The sequence below is a fragment of the Schistocerca americana genome, chromosome 5 (genome assembly GCF_021461395.2).
Source record: "Schistocerca americana isolate TAMUIC-IGC-003095 chromosome 5, iqSchAmer2.1, whole genome shotgun sequence".
Taxonomy (NCBI): Eukaryota; Metazoa; Arthropoda; class Insecta; order Orthoptera; family Acrididae; genus Schistocerca; species Schistocerca americana.
Window position 1 is genome coordinate 45,585,939 of NC_060123.1, and position 19,863 is coordinate 45,605,801.

The window sequence follows — 19,863 nt, forward strand, 5'->3', positions numbered from 1 at the left end:
GCAGAATAATGGTTACCATCCTTCGCGTGAGTTGTGGCTCCTAACAAAGACGTCAGAAGGGCTCACTTAGGAATTAGTTACAGACGCTAAGGGAGAGAAAACTTTCTACCGGCCAGAGTTAACCGTTCCACGTGGCGTAACGTCAGTTCTGGCATATATATGCACTAACAATGACTCTCTTCTAGTATGTACTGCAAGGCTCATGCAATACGGATTAGTAATTATGTGGTACAATTGTTTCATTGACTGAGGTAAATCTGGAATGCCGGGTAAACTGAACGGTTGCTTGCTGGCAATATTTCCTAGCAGATGTCCTGTCAAGACGCTGAGTAACAGGATCGGTCGTAACACAGCCAAATGACGTCGCCTGTACCGCTCCTTTGGATCCAACACTTTTGGTGATTGCCTGCTGCAGCATGTGTTCGATTCTGAAATCCTACATCTTGGAAACTAGGACGTCTGTTTTCGGTACTTTAAAAGCATTAATCAGCCGTGTATTCTGATAATTTAGTGTTAAATAGTATGACTTTAAAACTAAAAGATTCTAAAGGTAATATTAAAGTTTTAAATCGTAAGTAATCAATAGAACTGACGTTAGGAATTTTAAGCTGCGAAATCCAATGGAGTATAATGTGTGGTTGATCCCAGAATAATCTGAAACAACAACTCTGATAAGTAACTTGTGTTTTTTCTTTACTTTGATTTGAAAACGACTTCTCTGAAAGACGTTTAAACCAAAATATACTGACTGTTTTGTCGAAGTAACTGACCATAGTAGAAAATTGTGCTGTACATTGCAATTGGTTCAAATCGCTCTGACCACTATGGGACTTAACTTCTGAGGTCATCATTCCCCTAGAACTTAGAACTACTTAAACCTAACCAACCCAAGGACATCACACACATCCATGCCCGAGGCAGGTTGCGCGGTTCCAGACTGTAGCGCCTAGAACCGTAGGCCACCCACACTGCAATGACTAGAAGTGGTGTTACAACGGTGGAACTTTGATAACCACAACAAAAATTACATTCATACTACACTACTGAACATTAAAATTGCTACACCAAGAAGAAATGTTGATGATAAAAGGGTATTCAGTGGACAAATATATTATACTAGAACTGATATGTGATTACATTTTCACGCAATTTGGGTGCATGGATTCTGAGCAATCAGTACCCATAAAAATTGCCTCTGGCCGTAATAACGACCTTGATACGCCTGGGCATTGAGTCAAACAGAGCTTGGATGGCATGTACAGGTACAGCTGCTCATGCAGCTTCAAGACGATGCCACAGATCATCAAGAATAGTGACTGGCGTGTTGTGATGAGCCAGTTGTCCGGCCACCATTGACCAGACGTATTCAATTGGTGAGAGATCTAGAGAATGTGCTGACCAGGGCAGCAGTCGAAAATTTTCTGTATTCAGAAAGGCCCCGTACAGCACCTGCAACATGCGGGTGTGCATTATCCTGTTGAAATGTACGGTTTCGCAGGGATGGAATAAAGGGTAGAGCCACGAGTCGTAACACATCTGAAATGTAACGTCTACCGTTCTAAGTGCAGTCAATGCGAACAAGAGGTGACCCAATTGTGTAACCAATGGCACCCCAAACCATCACACCGGGTGATACGCCAGTATGGTGATGACGAATACACGCTTCCAATGTGCGCTCACCGCGATGTCGCCAAACACGGATGCGACCATCATGATGCTGTAAATAGAACCTGGATTCATCCGAAAAAATTACTTTTTGCCATTCGTGCACCCTGGTTCGTCGTTGAGTACACCATCGCAGGCGCTCCTGCCTGTGATGCAGCGTCAAAAGTAACCGCAGCCATGGTCTCCGAGCTGATAGTCCATGCGGCAGCAAACGTCGTCGACCTGTTCGCGCAGATGGTTTTTGTCTTGCAAACGTCCCAATCTTTGACTCTGGGGTCGAGACGTGGCTGCACGATCCGTTACAGAAATGCGGATTAGATGTCTGTCGTCTCGACTGCTAGTGATACGAGGCCATTGGATCCAACACTGCGATCCGTATTACCCTCCTGAAACCACCGATTCCATATTCTGCTAATAGTCATTGTATCCCGACCAACGCGCGCAGCAATGTCGCGATACAATAAACCGACATCGTGATAGACTACATTCCGATCTTTATCAAAGTCGGGAACATATTGGTACGCATTTCTCCTCCCTCCACGAGGCATCGCAACAACGTTACACAAAGCAATGCCGGTCAACTGCTGTTTGTGTACGAGAAATCGGTTGGAAACTTTCCTCACGTCAGCACGTTGTAGGTGGCGCCACCGACGCCAACCTTGTGTGAATGCTCTGAAAAGCTGATCATTTGCATATCACTGCATCTTCTTCCTGTCGGTTAAATTTCGCGTCTGTAGCACGTCATCTTAGTGGTGTAGCAATTTTAATGGACAGTAGTGTAATTGTAGCCGTGATACTGTAAATGATATGTAACGATTACATGTCTCACGCAGCAGTCCCGTGATATTCGATTTGAATGGCTACTTCTGCTGTTCCTACGTTTGTCAGAACTATTCAAGGGGTGGAGACGTATGTCATACAGACAAATATGTCATACACGAACTCGATGCTCTAGAGTCGACGTAACAACTTTTTTCTTCATTTATACGGAACAATAGAATTTCCTTAGAATCGTAATTACTACAACCTCTTTTTTCTGTCTAGATGCATATCAGAGCGCCATGTTCGTAGCTTTACAAAAATATTGAAATGTGTGTGAAATCTTATGGGACTTATCTGCTAACGTCATCAGTCCCCAAGTTTACACACTACTTAACGTACATTATCCTAAGGAGAAACACACACCCATACCCGACGGAGGACTCGAACCTCCGCCGGAATCAGCCGCACAGTCCATGATTGTAGCTTTAAGTTGACTGTGAATGATAATCTTGTTGTTGAGTTAAAAAGACTAACCAGTTTTTTGCCTACCCCCTTTAATATCAATAAATGTCTGTTCAAATTTCTTACGTGTGTGAACGATTTAATTGCCATGAGAAGCGAACATTTGGTGATGCGTCGACTTTGTGTCATCAGCTTCCAATCACGTGCATAATTGCGCCGTATCTCTTGGAACCTGCAGCCTAAATTGTTTCTTACACGAGGTCGGTTTATTTTTGCTGCTCACTAGAGCACATTTTATCGCACTGTGTTGTCATTCGGTATGGTCACACATCACCCAACATACCGTTCTCCTACAGCGATCTCTGTGCATGCTATCGTAACGAGAAAAATAAAGCTAACAACGAGCATAATAAGTTTAAGCGAGGAGTTCGTCCAAATCATATCTCAAATGCAAACGAGGCAAGATCATTTTCATTCCCGCTGTAGCCTTCGTGATTTAACCCACCTTAGTATAATTAGCACTCTGACGCACAGTGGAAACTAGCATTCTATATATTTTTTTAAATGATTTACGGGTAAGAAATCACAGAATGCAGTCTCTTCTAATCTCACCCAGCTCTCCGTCACTGACTTCCAAATCATTCATCGTATTTAATCATTCACTGCACTGTTCTTTCTGAGAGATAAGAGTATCATAACAAGTGACAAACAACAATTGTCAGAACTGCACCTTACTTTCTGAAGAACCCGTCTGCTCTTCGTAAAACCTCTTTCAAGAATGGTGCCGTGCCTCGCTGATAGGACTCTAGCTCATTACAGAACCGGCTGTAGCATACGGGACTACTAAAACCTATACGCTGATAGTGCACGGTAGACCGAACGTTCACTGTGCCATCGGAGTAATTACTGCAGCAGACGAGTACTGATAGCTCGTCCACTGTGAGTGCTGTCATCGTTGGTATGCTAGCCGAGCGCAGGGAGCGGTGCGGCGTGTTGAAAGGAAGACAGAGCGGCGAATCAATATGGGCCGTGAAGTCTTCAGGCCGAAAGATCGCACCCGTCAGTTCCAGCGAGGGCAAGAGCAGTTCCGTCATTCTCCGGGCTTGCAACTGGCCATAAGTAAAAGCTTCGTCACCTTAAAGGAATCGTATGCACTTGTGGCTAAAAACGCTGTTTGCAGTTTACTTCCGATGTATTCCAGGTTAAATTGTAATGAATCGGCCTGTTAACATGGTTTCTGTGTATATCGCACGTGTGAGACCATCCCTAACAGAGGTGGTCAGAAGGAACAAAAAGTATTCTATTCCATTCAAGCAATGTTGGCGTCGAATAAAAAAAATTGGTTTTGGCATCAAGTAGTTTCCAACTTCCGTAGATTATAATCGATAGTGTCTACAAAATCTGGGGGTAGATCTTGTGCAAGATGCTTGAATTTGCATAAAATTCATGTATAATTTCCATTTCACAGAACATACGCCTTCATTTTGCTCCAAAATTTTTGATTTCCTTAATACAAAGTGCACTAACTATATTTATTTGTTTCGATATCCCTGAGTGAAATCAATATCAAGACCAGTTCTCAGTTTTGGTCATACTTGACAAACACAAATATTAACGTTTATTGACAGACAGAACGCAATGATCTTCATAGTGAATATTTTATCACTCGTTTGTATCAATGAACTGTTTAACAAAGCAGTAAATTGCGTCATGAAAGTAGCATTTGACCGTCGTCATAATATTACGCAAGATGAACCAACGTAACAAAATGTTAAATACAACACTAACTAGTTTACACGAGCAAAAACAATATTGATGACTAGATAGGACCAGATTTTGCTTTTAATTCATACACTCGTACTATGTGAACTGATAATAAGACACACTCAGTTAGGAGAAATTAATTCCATTTCATGCTAACAGTGTTCATTCGAACATTTAATCCTATTTCTAAACATGGAACTGATTTCATGCAACGAACATGTAACAACAATCGCTTACATTTTGAGTCGTACAAGTTTTACAAGCTCGTCTTTCGGAATAAGTGTATACCATATGATGCACCATGTAAATCAGGCTTACGAGGGGATCATACAAAGTTCACCCAGGGGACGATACGAACTTCCTCTCACCGATTTCATTCGTTTTGACAGAGTTTGGGTGGCACGAATACGACTAGGCCGATATACGTAAACAGAAAGATGGAACGGTCAACAGTTTCCGAAACAAATGAGTTTGAAACTTTTACGCTTGCTTTTATACGTTGGTTATCCAGAAGATTACAGGCATTCTGATCTATCGTGTGGTGGGTGGGGCTACAGCCGTCATCTTGGTGCCATAACGTTCCTGCACTCAGGGCGCAACTAACGTTGGTAGCCTGTGGCCTTGTGAACCTGCTACTTTGCTTGCTGTGACATGTGTAAAACTCGTGCTGCAGTATCAAATCCCAAAACTTGTTAGGTGCTTTCGACGAGGGTTGGAACTTTAATAAGGCCAACTATTTATTTACAGCTCGTTGACAATTCGAGCAGCGCGGTCTATTGCCCGACTGTGGCAGTTCTGAAGCGAATGCCGTGAAGTGTTTCCTTCAGCTTAGAAATCGAGTTGAACTCAGGAGGGCTTAAGTCAGGGGAGTGCAGTAGGTGGTATAGCACTTAGCAGCTCCATCAGTCGAACAAATCAGTAACAGCTTGCACTGTACGTGCTTCAGCATTGTCCTGCAAAATGATGGTCAGGTCCTGCAGAAAGTGTCATCACTTCTGTCTCTAAACTGGTGGTAGCTGTGTTCCTAAAATGAACAGCGTAGAGACAGAAATGATGAAATTTTTGCAGGACCTGACCATCAATTTGCAGGACAACGCTCAAGCACGTACGGTGCAAGTTCTAACTGATTTGTTTGACTGATGGGGCTGCTAAGTGCTATACCACCTACTGCGCTCCCCTGACTTAAGCACTCGTCAGTTCAACTCGATTTCTAAGGTGAACGAAACACTTCACGGCATTCGCTTCAGAACTGCTACTAATTCGTCGGGAAATAGACAGCACCGCTGCCGGCCGGAGAGGCCGAGCGGTTCTAGCCGCTACAGTCTGGATCCGCGTGATTTTAACGGTCGCAGTTTCGAATCCTGCCTCGGGCATAGATGTGTGTGATGTCCTTAGGTTAGTTAGGTTTAAGTAGTTCTAAGTTCTAGGGGACTGATGACCTCAGAAGTTAAGTCCCATAGTGCTCAGAGCCATTTGAACCATTTTGAACAGCGCCGCTGGAACTGTCAACACAACTCGCACTGCTAAGAGTATCCTACGACTTCCACATCGCTGGCAACGGGTTATACACAATGCTGGTGACTACTTTGAAGGCCAGTAAAACTTAAAAACACGTATCTATTTTGTACGAGCTGTAAATACATAGTTTCCGCTATTAAAGTACATCGTATGATTAGGATTTGTGGGCAAAAAAAGAGGAAACCAAGTGAAGTTTATCGCGCTCGTTGTCATGTGAACGAAAAAAAAAAAAGAGTGAAAGTCGTGCAAGGCAATGGTGCACTGATTTTAAAAATGGCTATAAGTATTTTTACGATGAGGACTGTAGTATTAGGCCTAGCCTTGTGAATGACGAATTGGTGATGAAAATAAACAGCAGAATTCGTGAAAATTGTCGTTCCATGATTACAGAACTTTCACAAAAAATGGTTCAAATGGCTTTGAGCATTATGGGACTTAACTTCTGAGGTCATCAGTCCCATAGAACTTAGAACTACTTAAACCTAACTAACCTAAGGACATCACACACATCCATGCCCGGGAACAGGATTGGAACCTGCGACCGTAGCGGTCGCGCCGTTCCGGACTGTAGCGCCTAGAACCACTCGGCCACTTCGGCCGGCAGAACTTTCACAACTTTCCCCCAAATTTCATACTGTGTGTTGCATGAAATTGCTGCGGAGAAGCTTTGTTACCACTAATTTTGTGCTATGTGGGTTCCCAAAATCCCAAAGGAATACAACAGAAACAGAGACTGGCTGCAGCACTGACTTTCGTCAGAGATTACGAGAGAAATGGTAACAAAGCTCTCGACCGAATCGTAACTGGGCTTGAGACTTCTGTGAAGTAAGTCAAATGTGAAACAAAAAGGCAATCGGTGGAATGTGGACACAAAAATTCTCAAAAGAAACCACGAAAGTGCTTGCAAACTTTGTATGCAAGGGAGAGCATGGATACTGTGTTTTGGGACTCTTAACAGAGTGATTGTCGTTGGTTTCCTTGAACGTGAGACAACAATCAACACAGTGAAGTACTATGTATTGTCACACACTGACGAAGTTAAGGCGGGCGATACAAAACAAGCATCGGGGAAAACGTTGCGTAAAAATGTTGGTTTTTCACGACACTGCACGCCCACAAATTGCCATTCGTATACCGTAGCTCTTATGGGTCTTAGGTGGGATGTACTTCATCATCCACCATTCAGCGTTCCAGACTGAAGCGCCTAGAATCGCTCGGCCACACTGGCCGGCCATTGAGCCCGGACTTGGTGCAGGGTATCTACCGTCTCTTCTGAGCTATGAGTAGATGGCTGGCAACACAACGTTTTGATACTGTCGCAGAACAGCAAGGTGGTATAAAAAGAATCGTTGCAATAGCAGCTGCAGATTTCTGCAGAGACAGTGTTGAAAACGTTTGCTGCGGCATGATAGGTGCCTCAACTTGAAAGACAATTATGCTGAAAACAGCTTAGGGGTATACCTTTAAAACGTGTATAGTAAAATTTGATTTTTCCATACTGTTAACTTTTTGTTTCAAAACGTATGTATGTGACTTTCAGCTTAGCCCTCGTACTAGAATTCAGGGCGTCGGCAGTTAACACTGAGTAGACCCTAAGTGGTTAGTTTCATAAGCGCAAGGTCCCTAGATCAAATATGGCTACTGCTGTCCTTTTCTATTCATTCCCACGACATTCTGTCATCAAGTAGACTCCTACACCGTTAGTGCAGCGTTACGACGTTTATTTTCACAGGCAGGGGTAGACCCTTTTATGATGGCTAGAAAACTACGCATGCATCACTGAACAGAATAGAGAGAATACTGCATAAAAATTCAGTTAACCACCATCAGCCATCTATACCAATATTCGGTGATATATTTCGACATACGCGGTACACCGCTGAATTGCGTGGTGACCGAGAATAGTTTATGAGTGCAAAAAAAGTTTATTTAGCAACAGATACACTGGAAAGTTATATACAAGCAAAAGTTCGTCATTTGTCACATGTGCTGTTTGTTGCAGTCATGTTTTCCATGTTTCTGCGATCAGCGTGATTCTGATTCGTGCGGTACTTCACAGGTTGCATATAATATTTGTCACAAGTCGTAATACAATAATATAAATGAAGTAACTATTTTGATTGAAAGTTCTCGCGTTTTGTTTATCTGTTTAATTTCTCTTACGAAAAAAGGTTTTCCTATTTTTATCAGCATAATTAGTAAGACATAATAAATAAATCATTAAATATTCACTAGTCCCACAGTCGTAGTAAATATTTTACCAGAAATAAGTAGGGGCAACTCGCTTGCTCGTTCCGCTGCAAATGCTAGGTATATAAGAACAACTAAAATTTTCTAACTCGATCTACTCGAAAGTAGCTGAGAGTTGCGTCTTCCTGTTTACATTTGTTCAAGTCCTACTCGTGACGTAGACATCGTTTCTATATGAATCAAATCGTTAGTACAAAAGAGAAAACAGGAACGGAATTTAATTTTTTTACGTATGAGGATACTGACATTTACCTATAGATCAATTTAATCAATCCAATAATTTCAGATTGGCCTTTGGTCTTTTGGACAAACTGCAATAAAATGATAGTCAATCTTGGCTAAGTTCGAGAGGTACTATATCCACGCAATTTGCTATGAACTGTAGAGTGTATAATAATTGCGTGTAGTTGTTATGTGTTGTCTCAATATTTTACGATGGTGCAGCAGAATCAGCAAGTGTAAAACGTAATTATATTAAATTTCAGACTCCAGTTGCATAAGAAAAGAAACTTTACCTAGGTTTCGGCTATTATAATGTAGCCTTCTTCAGAAATGCCACAATATAAAATTAAATTGAAAAATGCCAGATATTGGCCTTGTCAAACCTAAAATGTTTGTACTACACTACATAGTCATAAGACTGCGTCACAGCCGCGGCACACCCGTCTGGCACGTTGGAGTGACCTAACGGCAAAACATTAGTAGAAGTGACGAAGTCTACATCTACATCTACATCCATAGTCCGCAAGCCACCTGACGGCATGTGGCGGAGGGTACCTTGAGTACCTCTATCGGTTCTCCCTTCTATTCCAGACTCGTATTGTTCGTGGAAAGAAGGATTGTCGGTATGCTTCTGTGTGGGCTCTAATCTCTCTGATTTTATCCTCATGGTCTCTTCGCGAGATATACGTAGGAGGGAGCAATATACTGCTTGACTCTTCGGTGAAGGTATGTTCTCCAAACTTTAACAAAAGCCCGTACCGAGCTACTGTGCGTCTCTCCTGCAGAGTCTTCCACTGGAGTTTATCTAGCATCTCCGTAACACTTTCGCGATTACTAAATGATCCTGTAACGAAGCGCGCTGCTGTCCGTTGGATCTTCTCTATCTCTTCTATCAACCCTATCTCGTACGGATCCCACACTGCTGAGCAGTGTTCAAGCAGTGGGCAAACAAGCGTACTGTAAGCTACTTCCTTTGTTTTCGGATTGCATTCCCTTAGGATTCTTCCAATGAATCTCTTTCTGGCATCTGCTTTACCTACGATCAACTTTATATGGTCATTGCATTTTAAATCACTCCTAATGCGTACTCCCAGATGTTGTTGTTGTTGTAGTCTTCAGCCCTGAGACTGGTTTGATGCAGCTCTCCATGTTACTCTACCCTGTGCAAGCTTCTTCATCTCCCAGTACCTACTGAAACCTACATCCTTCTGAATCTGCTTAGTGTATTCATCTCTTGGTCTCCCTCTACGATTTTTAACCTCCATGCTGCCCTCAAATACTAAATTGGTGATCCCTTAATGCCTCAGAACATGTCCTACCAACCGATCCCTTCTTTTAGTCAAGTTGTGCCATAAACTTCGCTTCTGCCCAATCCTATTCAACACCTCCTCGTTAGTTATGTGATCTACCCATCTAACCTTCAGAATTCTTCTGTTGCACCACTTTCCGAAAGCTTCTACTCTCTTCTTGTCTAAACTATTTATCGTCCACGTTTCACTTTCATACATGGCTACATTCCACATAAATACTTTCAGAAACGACTTCCTGACTTTTAAATCTATACTCGATGTTAACAAATTTTTCTTCTTCAGAAACGGTTTCCTTGCCTTTGCCAGTCTACATTTTATATCCTCTCTACTTCGACCATCATCAGTTATTTTGCTCCCCAACTAGCAAAACTCCTATACTACTTTAAGTGCCTGATTTCCTAATCTAATACCCTCAGCATCACCCAACATAATTCGACTACATTCCATTATCCTCGTTTAGCTTTTGTTGATGTTCATCTTATATCCTGCTTTCAAGACACTATCCATTCCGTTCAACTGCTCTTCCATGTCCTTTGCTGTCTCTGACAGAATTACAATGTCATTGGCGAACCTCAAAGTTTTTATTTCTTCTCTATGGATTTTAATACTAACTCAGAATTTTTCCTTTGTTTCCTTCACTGCTTGCTTAATATACAGATTGAATAACATCGGGGAGACGCTACAACCCTGTCTCACTCCCTTCCCAACCACTGCTTCCCTTTCATGCCCCTCAACTCTTATAACTGCCATTTGGTTTCTATGCAAATTGTAAATACCCTTTCGCCCCTGTATATTACCCCTGCCACCTTCAGAATTTGAAAGAGAGTATTCGAGTCAGCATTGCCAAAAGCTTTCTCTAAGTCTACAAATGTTATAAACGTAGGTTTGCCTTTCCTTAATCTAGCTTCTAAGATAAGCCGTAGGGTCAGTATTGCCTCACGTGTTCTAATATTTCTACGGAATCCAAACTGATCTTTCCCTAGGTCGGCTTCTAGTAGTTTTTCCATTGGTCTGTAAAGAATTCGCGTTAGTATTTAGCAGTCGTGACTTACTAAACTGATAGTTCGGTAATTTTCACATCTGTCAACGCCTGCTTTCTTTGGGATTGGAATTATTAAATTCTTCTTGAAGTCTGACGGTATTTCGCCTGTCTCATACATCTTGCTCACCAGATGGTAGAGTTTTGTCAGGACTGGCTCTCCCAAGGCCGTCAGTAGTTCCAGTGGAATGTTGTCTACTCCCGGGGCCTTATTTCGACTCAAGTCTTTCAGTGCTCTGTCAAACTCTTCACGCAGTATCGTATCTCCCATTTCACCTTCATCTACAGCCTCTTCCATTTCCATAATATTGTCCTCAAGTAGATCGCCCTTGTATAGACCCTCTATATACTCCTTCCACCTTTCTGCTTTCCCTTCTTTGCTTAGAACTGGGTTTCCATCTGAGCTCTTGATGTTCATACAAGTGGTTCTCTTTTCTCCAGATGTCTCTTTAATTTTCCTGTAGGCAGTATCTATCTTACCCTTAGTGAGATGAGCCTCTATATCCTTACATTTGTCCTCTAGCCATCTGCATGGAAGAATACGCCGTCGGCGTGCCGCTGCAACACGGTCCGTCAGCGCATCAGCTTCCGCCGGAGTCTGCACGCTACGACTCCGCGACTCCGCCGCCACGAGGAATTGAGCAAGTTAAAATACATTGCATTAGTCTGTTCGCTTATGGGTCTCATGTCTGTCAATGGAACCACCCATGTTCCACTAAAACTTCAGTGTCTGAGCTAAGGAAAATGCCCACACCACCGCCTACAAAGTGTCGCTTTCTTCCCGCAATCCCTGACAAATTAATGTTCTTTGCTCCTATCTGTCACTGACGCTCAGTATCTAGTGTCACTAAACCCCTACTCGCTACAGAACAATTCTCTCATCATCCTTTAGCTTTCTGGCGTGCAACCGCAGAAACCGTCCCTACATCTACACATGTATATCGGCCCTCCATCTTGCAGTAGTCTTCCGAATGAATCGACAGACTGGAACTGCTGCACGCATTTGGTCGGCTTAAGTCACTGCGTATGGGGTTTTAGTTACACAGGTTCCATCAACGTCATGCGGTGGCAAAAAACAGCTCAAACTGAATCTGTGTTTAGATTGTCGATTTATTGTGGGATATTTATGTATCCTTAAGAGCTTCAGCACGTTTTTTGAGAGTTCACTGCAAAAACCGCTGGAAATCGTGACTTGTACAGGCTAAAACCGTTATCACTATTAATTAAATGCTTTATCAAAACAATTTCTGTTTCGTTCCCGATTAATACGAGGTCGACATTGTCTCTCAGCACAGTCTCACCGCTGTCGGTACATTGCCAGAACCGAAAGTTGCGCTGCTAGAGTGGGGTATACCTGTCTTGCGCATCTTTCATGGACCGTACGCGTTGTCTGTTCCAAATGCTAAAGGCCACACCTGCTTTACAATCATTATTATGTTTGTATTGTTAATTTGCTTATAAAAATCTAGCAGCCTTATATCGCGTCTTCACAATGTAACACTTTGCTAGATTTTCATCCCAAATGTCACATTATTGCAAACTATACTCTGATTAATAAAATTCTATCGACATAAACTTCAGGATGCAATCAAATATGACCTTAAATGTCATCAGTGCCACAAACTGTTTGTGTGTCCTGTTACAGACAATACAGAGTGCTAACGACTCGTTTTACTCATGTATTGCCGATTGTACGCACTCGCACAAAGCTCAGAAAGCTATATACACTCTAAGACAAAAATTAAAACGAATAAAAATAATTAAAAACGCTGCACCACGAAAAGGTTACCGAAATGGAACGGAAATTTTGGAAGTGTGATGCACGTGTACAGGTAAACAAATAATTACTGTTTCAGAACAATTGGTTCATTTGTCCAAGAGACAGTGCTACAGAAATTGGCCAAGTCAATAACGCATTCCTACATTTCTGGCCCTTATGCAAGCAGTTATTGTGCTTAGTGTTGATTGAGAGAGCGTTTGGATCTCCTCCTTAGAGCTATCGGGCCAAATTATATTAGTTGGCGCATTCAATCGACAGAATCCAAGGTTGAAGGGTCCTGTCCATAATTCCCCAGACGTTTTCAGTTGGGGACAGATCCGGCGATCTTGCTGCCTAAGTTAGAGTTTTTGTCAACTAGGATGACAATCAGCACCAACTGTCACCGTGTGCAGGCGGGCGTTATCTTGCTGAAATTTAATCCCAGGGGGCTTGCCTAAAGGTCAACAAAACGGAGCGCAGCATAAAGTCGATATATTGCTGTGCTGTAACGGTACCGCGCATGACAACCGTAACCATAGCGCTATGAAGAGAAATGGGAATGGCATCCGAGACCATCACTTCTGGCCGCATGGCGTGCGACAGTCAGGTTGGTATCACATCAGTGTCAGGGGCGTCTCCAAATGCGTCGTCACTGGCCATCAGGGCTTAGTTCGAAGCGGGACTGATCACTGAAGACAGTTCTATTCCACTCCACATGTCTCCAGGCCGAAGACATCTCTGGATACCCTTTGTTCCTTTAAGGGGCTCCGAAACGCCCTATACTTGCAATGTTAAAATAACGCTTATAAATTACATCTTTCCTCACAAAGTATTTGAGGTAGGAAGTTGAACTTTTTACAGATTATTTATTGGAATATGGGCTACAACTTAACACAGTGATTTTACAAAATTTTAGTTCAGTTATTAAAGATGATTTTTTTTCAATTGTAATGAAAATTCACAACATTTTTCTGCAATTTTTTATTTATATATTCAAAAATATACAGTTTTTTGGAGAAAGGCTGTGTTAAATTATGCAGAAGGTACTGTGTAACATTTACTGAAAGTTTGAAACAAATATGTTTGGAAGATCCTTAGAAAACAAGTAATTAGTATGAGAAAATAAAAGTTTTGGGAATCGAGCGACAAAGATTGGATTAACTTTTTGGTGCATTCCAGGTCCTTAGGATGGATTATCTTCATCCTCTGCAAACTCCTCCTCCAGCTTCCTCTTGTTCCTCCTCCTGTTTACTCTTGCTTGTATTTCTAGACTCTTTACAGCCCTGTCTGCAGCCCGAAGGCGTTCCTTGTCTAAAGCAAGCATCGCTCGTTGTTGTGTTCTTAGATTTTGCTACCATTTTCTTCATTTGCAATTACTGCAACACTGTTCCAAAAGGTGGTCATATATGAACACTTATCACATTTCAGTAGTATTTCACTAGCAAGTCCTCGTGCTTTATTATGGAGAGTTCCAGACCAACTTCACTACAATGAATACATCTTACACAGTTTGAAAAAATTCCTTTGAGAACCGACATATCAAATATTTCATTCAAATCCGATTCGCCCATAAAACATTCATAGTTTTCACTCATTGAACCAAGCTTCTTCTGTGAAGTATTTTCTTTCCCACTTTGACTGCTATGGGCAGGTGTACTTGAGAGGTTAGGTTCACTCACTTGGTTATCGTCTTTATTGTTTACAGTAATAACACATACCTTTGGCTTTCCAACATTTCTCCTTTTCTTAAAAGCCTTCAGAGGATTTCTAATAACTTTACTTTTACTCATTATTATACTTCAACAAAACAGAGACTCAAGAAACAGAATTAATTACGAATATTTTCGAGATAACGACAGAGTAAACAAACATGAAACAATCGACAATCACACCAGCGATATATATTGAACCATCACAGGTTAGCCACAACACATACTTTATCTCACATCACTAAAATGTACCTGATGAACACGGACGTTAATAATAACACCATTTGACAGCAGTTTAACAGCGCCACAGTGGGTCACGCCCATGTAGAACACATTCCAAAAAAAATTTAAAAATAGTTGTAGTCTTCGGAATTGAATAAATTATATATCTATTAAAAGGTAATAGTCTGCAGATTTAGAAAACGCAAAAAAGTAAAAATTGAACTTTTCATGATTTTGAGCCTTTCCGGAGCCCCGTAACTTTAACAAAAAAATAGTTCAAATGGCTCTAAGCTCTATGGGACTTAACATCTGAGGTCATGAGACCTAAGGACATCACATACATCCATGCCGAAGGCAGGATTCGAACCTGCGACCACAGCTGTCGCGCGGTTCCAGACAGAAGCACCTAGGACCGCTCGGCCACAGCGGCCGACCGCAGTTCATACAATGTAGGCTTTCACGGCCTTTATTGTCGTCATTTGAAACTTCCTAGCTGATAGGAGGTGTTCAATGTATAAAACTCTCCCCTCACGTTTCTACTCCGACTGCGGGAAACATACTCCGATTTAAAGCGGAGAACTACAAAGAGAACTCGAGGAAGCGCTAACTGTATAGGCAGTGCAGAGGGCGCCACTGTCCGTCAGGTGGCGCCGGCTATGTGACTGTGTCTAGTAATGCCAACATTCTCGACTGAAAGTAATCGGTCGTCACGATTCCTGTGCAACGGTGACAACCAAATTTTAAGCAGTTTAACACCTTCCTTCTGTCTGTTAAAATCTCTACGGTGTTTATCAATCACAATAACGTCTCTATACACGCGCACGTAATAATGTCGAGGTTTCAGAAATGACGCACGTCTCGTTGCATTTTTTTCGTGAATACCGCCCTGGTAAACATGTTCTGCTACTGCCGATTCATCCGTGTGACCCAGGCGGCAATTCCCCTCATGTTCAACACAATATCGGAACTCACGGGAATATCATCCGGGCCCACGAACATTTCTTTTAATTTGTCAATGAAATGAGATTAATTTTTAATATAACTGTCAGTCCTACCAACGTAAGGTTGCAGCAATGAGGCAAAGTGTGTAGCTAACTCGTGGGTGGGACCGCGTACAAAGCTTACAATTGGCCTCAAAAGAACCTCACATTTATGCGTTTTGTGTAATCCATTAAGTGGGTACGTTTCTGTTTTACAAAGCTGCTCCTTATCGTCGGAGGAGAATGAAGACGCTTTCACGAGTCGATTAGTCATTTCTGAAATCCTTGAAACCCTCAAGCAAGTATTCAAAATATTTGCCATACACCTATATAGGAACACGAGACACTCGAGCAGTCCTTTCATCATTACTCTGGGGAACTGTGATCATTACCATAGATGCCGGTCGTTCTGGCCGAGCGGTTATAGGCACTTCAGTCCGGAACCGCGCTGCTACTACGGTCGCAGGTTCGAATCCTGCTTCTTGCATGGCTGTGTGTGATGTCCTTAGGTTAGTTAGGTCTAAGTAGTTGTAAGTCTATGGGACTGATGACCTCCGGTGTTAAGTCCCATAGTGTTTAGAGCCACTTGAATCATAACCATAGATGGAAAAATAAGCAATCAATGACGCTGTTAGCAAGGACCTGACCAACTAAGGCGAGCTAAAGCACACAAGCGAACACATCGGCGAGGTACCGCACATCACAAATACTGACTGAGTACGCCAGCTACTATCACATCCGATCGTCAAGCAACAGTAGGGAAGACAATAAACTTTTACGCTAATACACAAATATACCGCCTGCACTACTCTACGCTGTACATCCGGTGTATAACCTGTCGGATATAACCGACGATGAACTCAAGTGTTACAGGTATGCTGATACAGGCCGAGAAGACAACGCCGGTAGCCAGCTGTTGCTGCCGAGTGTTAACTACACTCGCCGTCAAATCCGGGTGCATGAGACTCGCTACTAACCTACCTAGCCCCTGCATGAACTGTCCCACATAGCGTGCGCTCAGCTGCGGCTCGATCCGATCGCAATATTTATTTTCCCTTGGCTCTTGCCTTGGCACATTTTTTTCCCTGTGCCCTTGACACCGCAACCCTTCGTCCAATTTTCGGCACGTATTAAAGGTTATTCATAGGCAGACGTACACAAACATCGCGGTACCCTCATCCTGCGAAGATCTCAGTAAATGAACACTGACCTCTCCGCAGAGATGGCACTAGTAGTTTTATGCTGGCCATCAGACCGGTGCGGGTTGGAGGGTTTCGTATTCTTTTCCTTTTTCTTTTTATTTTTTTATTTTTTTTATTTATTTATTTAATTTTTTTTGCTTGTTGAGGTGTTTTATCAGAACGACAGGAGTAGAAGCTCTCCATTGCGAGAATATCGTCGACAGAAAGAGCTACGAAGAGGCCCGTATCAATAAATGTGCTGAAGAATAAGATCAGTTAATCTGACGAAATAGGTGAATTATATTGTGCAGTTGAGAGAGGGAGGCCCCTCACATCCACGACACTTGCTGGTGAAGTTGCTGTAACCACAACCGATTGTGCACCACCTGCCTCAAACTTTGCAGCCAAGTTTCAAGAGTTGTGTCAGGAATCATTACGTTACGGTAAACAGTTTACACTGGTGCCCCAGCTTGATTCAAAATTTGCATCAAATGAAGCCCCAACGTCGCCTACAACGCTGTGCCTTTGCCCTGTGTTTTGTAGCACGCGTAGAAGTGTATGACATGTAGCTGGTTACTATTCTTTGAATGGCGAAGGCACATTTTTCTCTGGATGGCACACTGAATCCAAAGAACTGTCGTGTACGGGGTCCTGCTCTACAACATATCGTACTTATGTGACTGTGTTGTGTGATTTCACAAGCCCCTTCATTCTCCGTTTTTCTTAGAGTAGAGGAAGGCTTGTGGATTAGGTACACAGTGAGACCTGCGCAGTATAAGGGGTTTCTTGAGAGAACACCTGATAACAGCTTTACAAGAATGTTGCTATGTTCACTCCGCCAGTTCTATGGAAGATGGGGCGACACCGCGTTTTTCTTATCAGGTGAAAAATTTCATTTCGAGAAATATTCGGCAGTTTCAAGGTATGTCTCCTTACCATCCCCGGACCTAAATACATCTACTTCCGGTTGTGGTGATATCTCAAGTATCGTGTCTAGCATAAATATATCAGGAATCTCCCTGATCTGAAGGTCACTATATGACGACATATCGCTCTGATTACGTCCGGTATGATTTGAGCAACCGTTGACCGAGGCCATGTTAATCACGTGTTGTAGCGTGTGACTACATGAAAATAAACATGTCAGAACCGCAGTTACGCTGTGTTCGGTCATTTCTCCACTTTGAAGCCTTCACCCTCACTCCATTTTAATTCATCCTCGCTTTTTCTTTGCTGTTTGTTCACCTTCATTTTCGTCTTTTCCTTAACTGTATTTCTCAAGCCTTGTGTTTTTCGGCTGGGGATTTTGGCGTGTCGCCGAGTGCCTGACATACTTTTTTCTATCTTGCAGTCAGGCAGCCGAAGCCATCTTCTATATTATTGTAATACTTCTGCCGCTTTTTTCCTTTAGTGCACGTTTTCCACTTGGTTTGCTTATTTCTTTTTCACTTTTAGTGTAATTGCCACATAGTTTTACACCTTTTTTAGATACCAAAATTCTTTTGGGGACTAATTTTAATCCGAGACCTGTTTGAATAAGAAAAGGGGTGACCCTATACTTTAGTCTGTTTACTCTCGCAACCAGCCAACCAACCAACCAAAGTCGACTTTGTCAGCACCCACGCCACTTTTTGACAGCTTACAGTGCCATATTCTCATTTAATGTCACAAAGTAGAGCTATTAGTTTTCAGTATACTCCTCAAGCGCACTGATTAATGAACATACCTACTACGTTTCAGCGTCCTGCGATGTATACATTCCACAATGCAGCACTCGGAGCACCGTCAGTTTAATTACAACCGCCTACTGCGTCGATGGACGAGGTCAACAACCAGGCACCGACAGTGCAGGTGGATGGCGCGAATTCCAGGCGGCTGCAGATCTGACGGTTCACTGCATTAACTGGGGCAGCGGCGTCTGGACTATTTGCTGCTGCAACGTATCAAAGCACTACAGGCGTGTTTCGGTCCAGAGCGTTCTCTCTGGTGCATCAAGCTATTCTGTGCAGGGTACCTAACTGCATATGATGGCAAGCGCTTTTATGGAGTGGTATGTGGTGAGCTACTATCTGCTATGAAGTCACATTCTAACGGTCTTCAGTCTCAGACTAAAAGTGAAGTTACGTAGTTGTTTGCACAAACTACCTGCTAAGTGCAATACGATAACATCAGAGATTAAAAACAAAGACCATGACTGTAACTGGTAAAACCTTTCAAGAGAAAAAATTTCAGTCAATAACTAATTAATGGAACAAGTACCAAACATTATCAATATATAGTTAGCCGCATTTCGCAGTACTCAAAACAAGCAGTCGCAATGAAGGATTTAACGCCCTATAATGTGTGATGCACGCTCGACGAAAGACCGGTACCCAAAAACTGGAAAGTTGCACAGGTCACACCAATATTCAAGAAAGGTAGTAGGAGTCATTTACTAAATTACAGACCCATATCGTTAACGTCGATATGCAGCAGGATTTTGTAAGATATATTGTGTTCAAACAAAAGAATTACCTCGAAGAAAGTCCGCAGCACGTGGTCGTGTGGTAGCGTTCTCGCTTCCCGCGCCCGGGTTCCCGGGTTCGATTCCCGGCGTGGTCAGGGATTTTCTCTGCCTCGTGATGACTGGGTGTTGTGTGATGTCCTTAGGTTAGTTAGGTTTAAGTAGTTCTAAGTTCTAGGGGACTGATGGCCATAGCTGTTAAGTCCCATTGTGCTCAGAGCCATTTGAACCATTTGAACCTCGAAAAAAACTGACACACAGTCAACATGGGTTTAGAAAACACCGTTCCTGTGAAATACAACTAGCTCTTTATTCACACGAAGTGTTGAGTGCTATTGACAATTTCTGGACTTCAGGAAGGCTTTTGGCAATGTACCACACAAGCGTTTTGTAGTGAAATTGAGTGCTAATTTAATATCGTCTCAGTTATGTGACTGGATTAGTGATTTCCTGTCAGAGAGGTCACAGTTCGTAGTAATTAACGGAATGTCATCGAGTAAAACGGAAGTGATTTCTG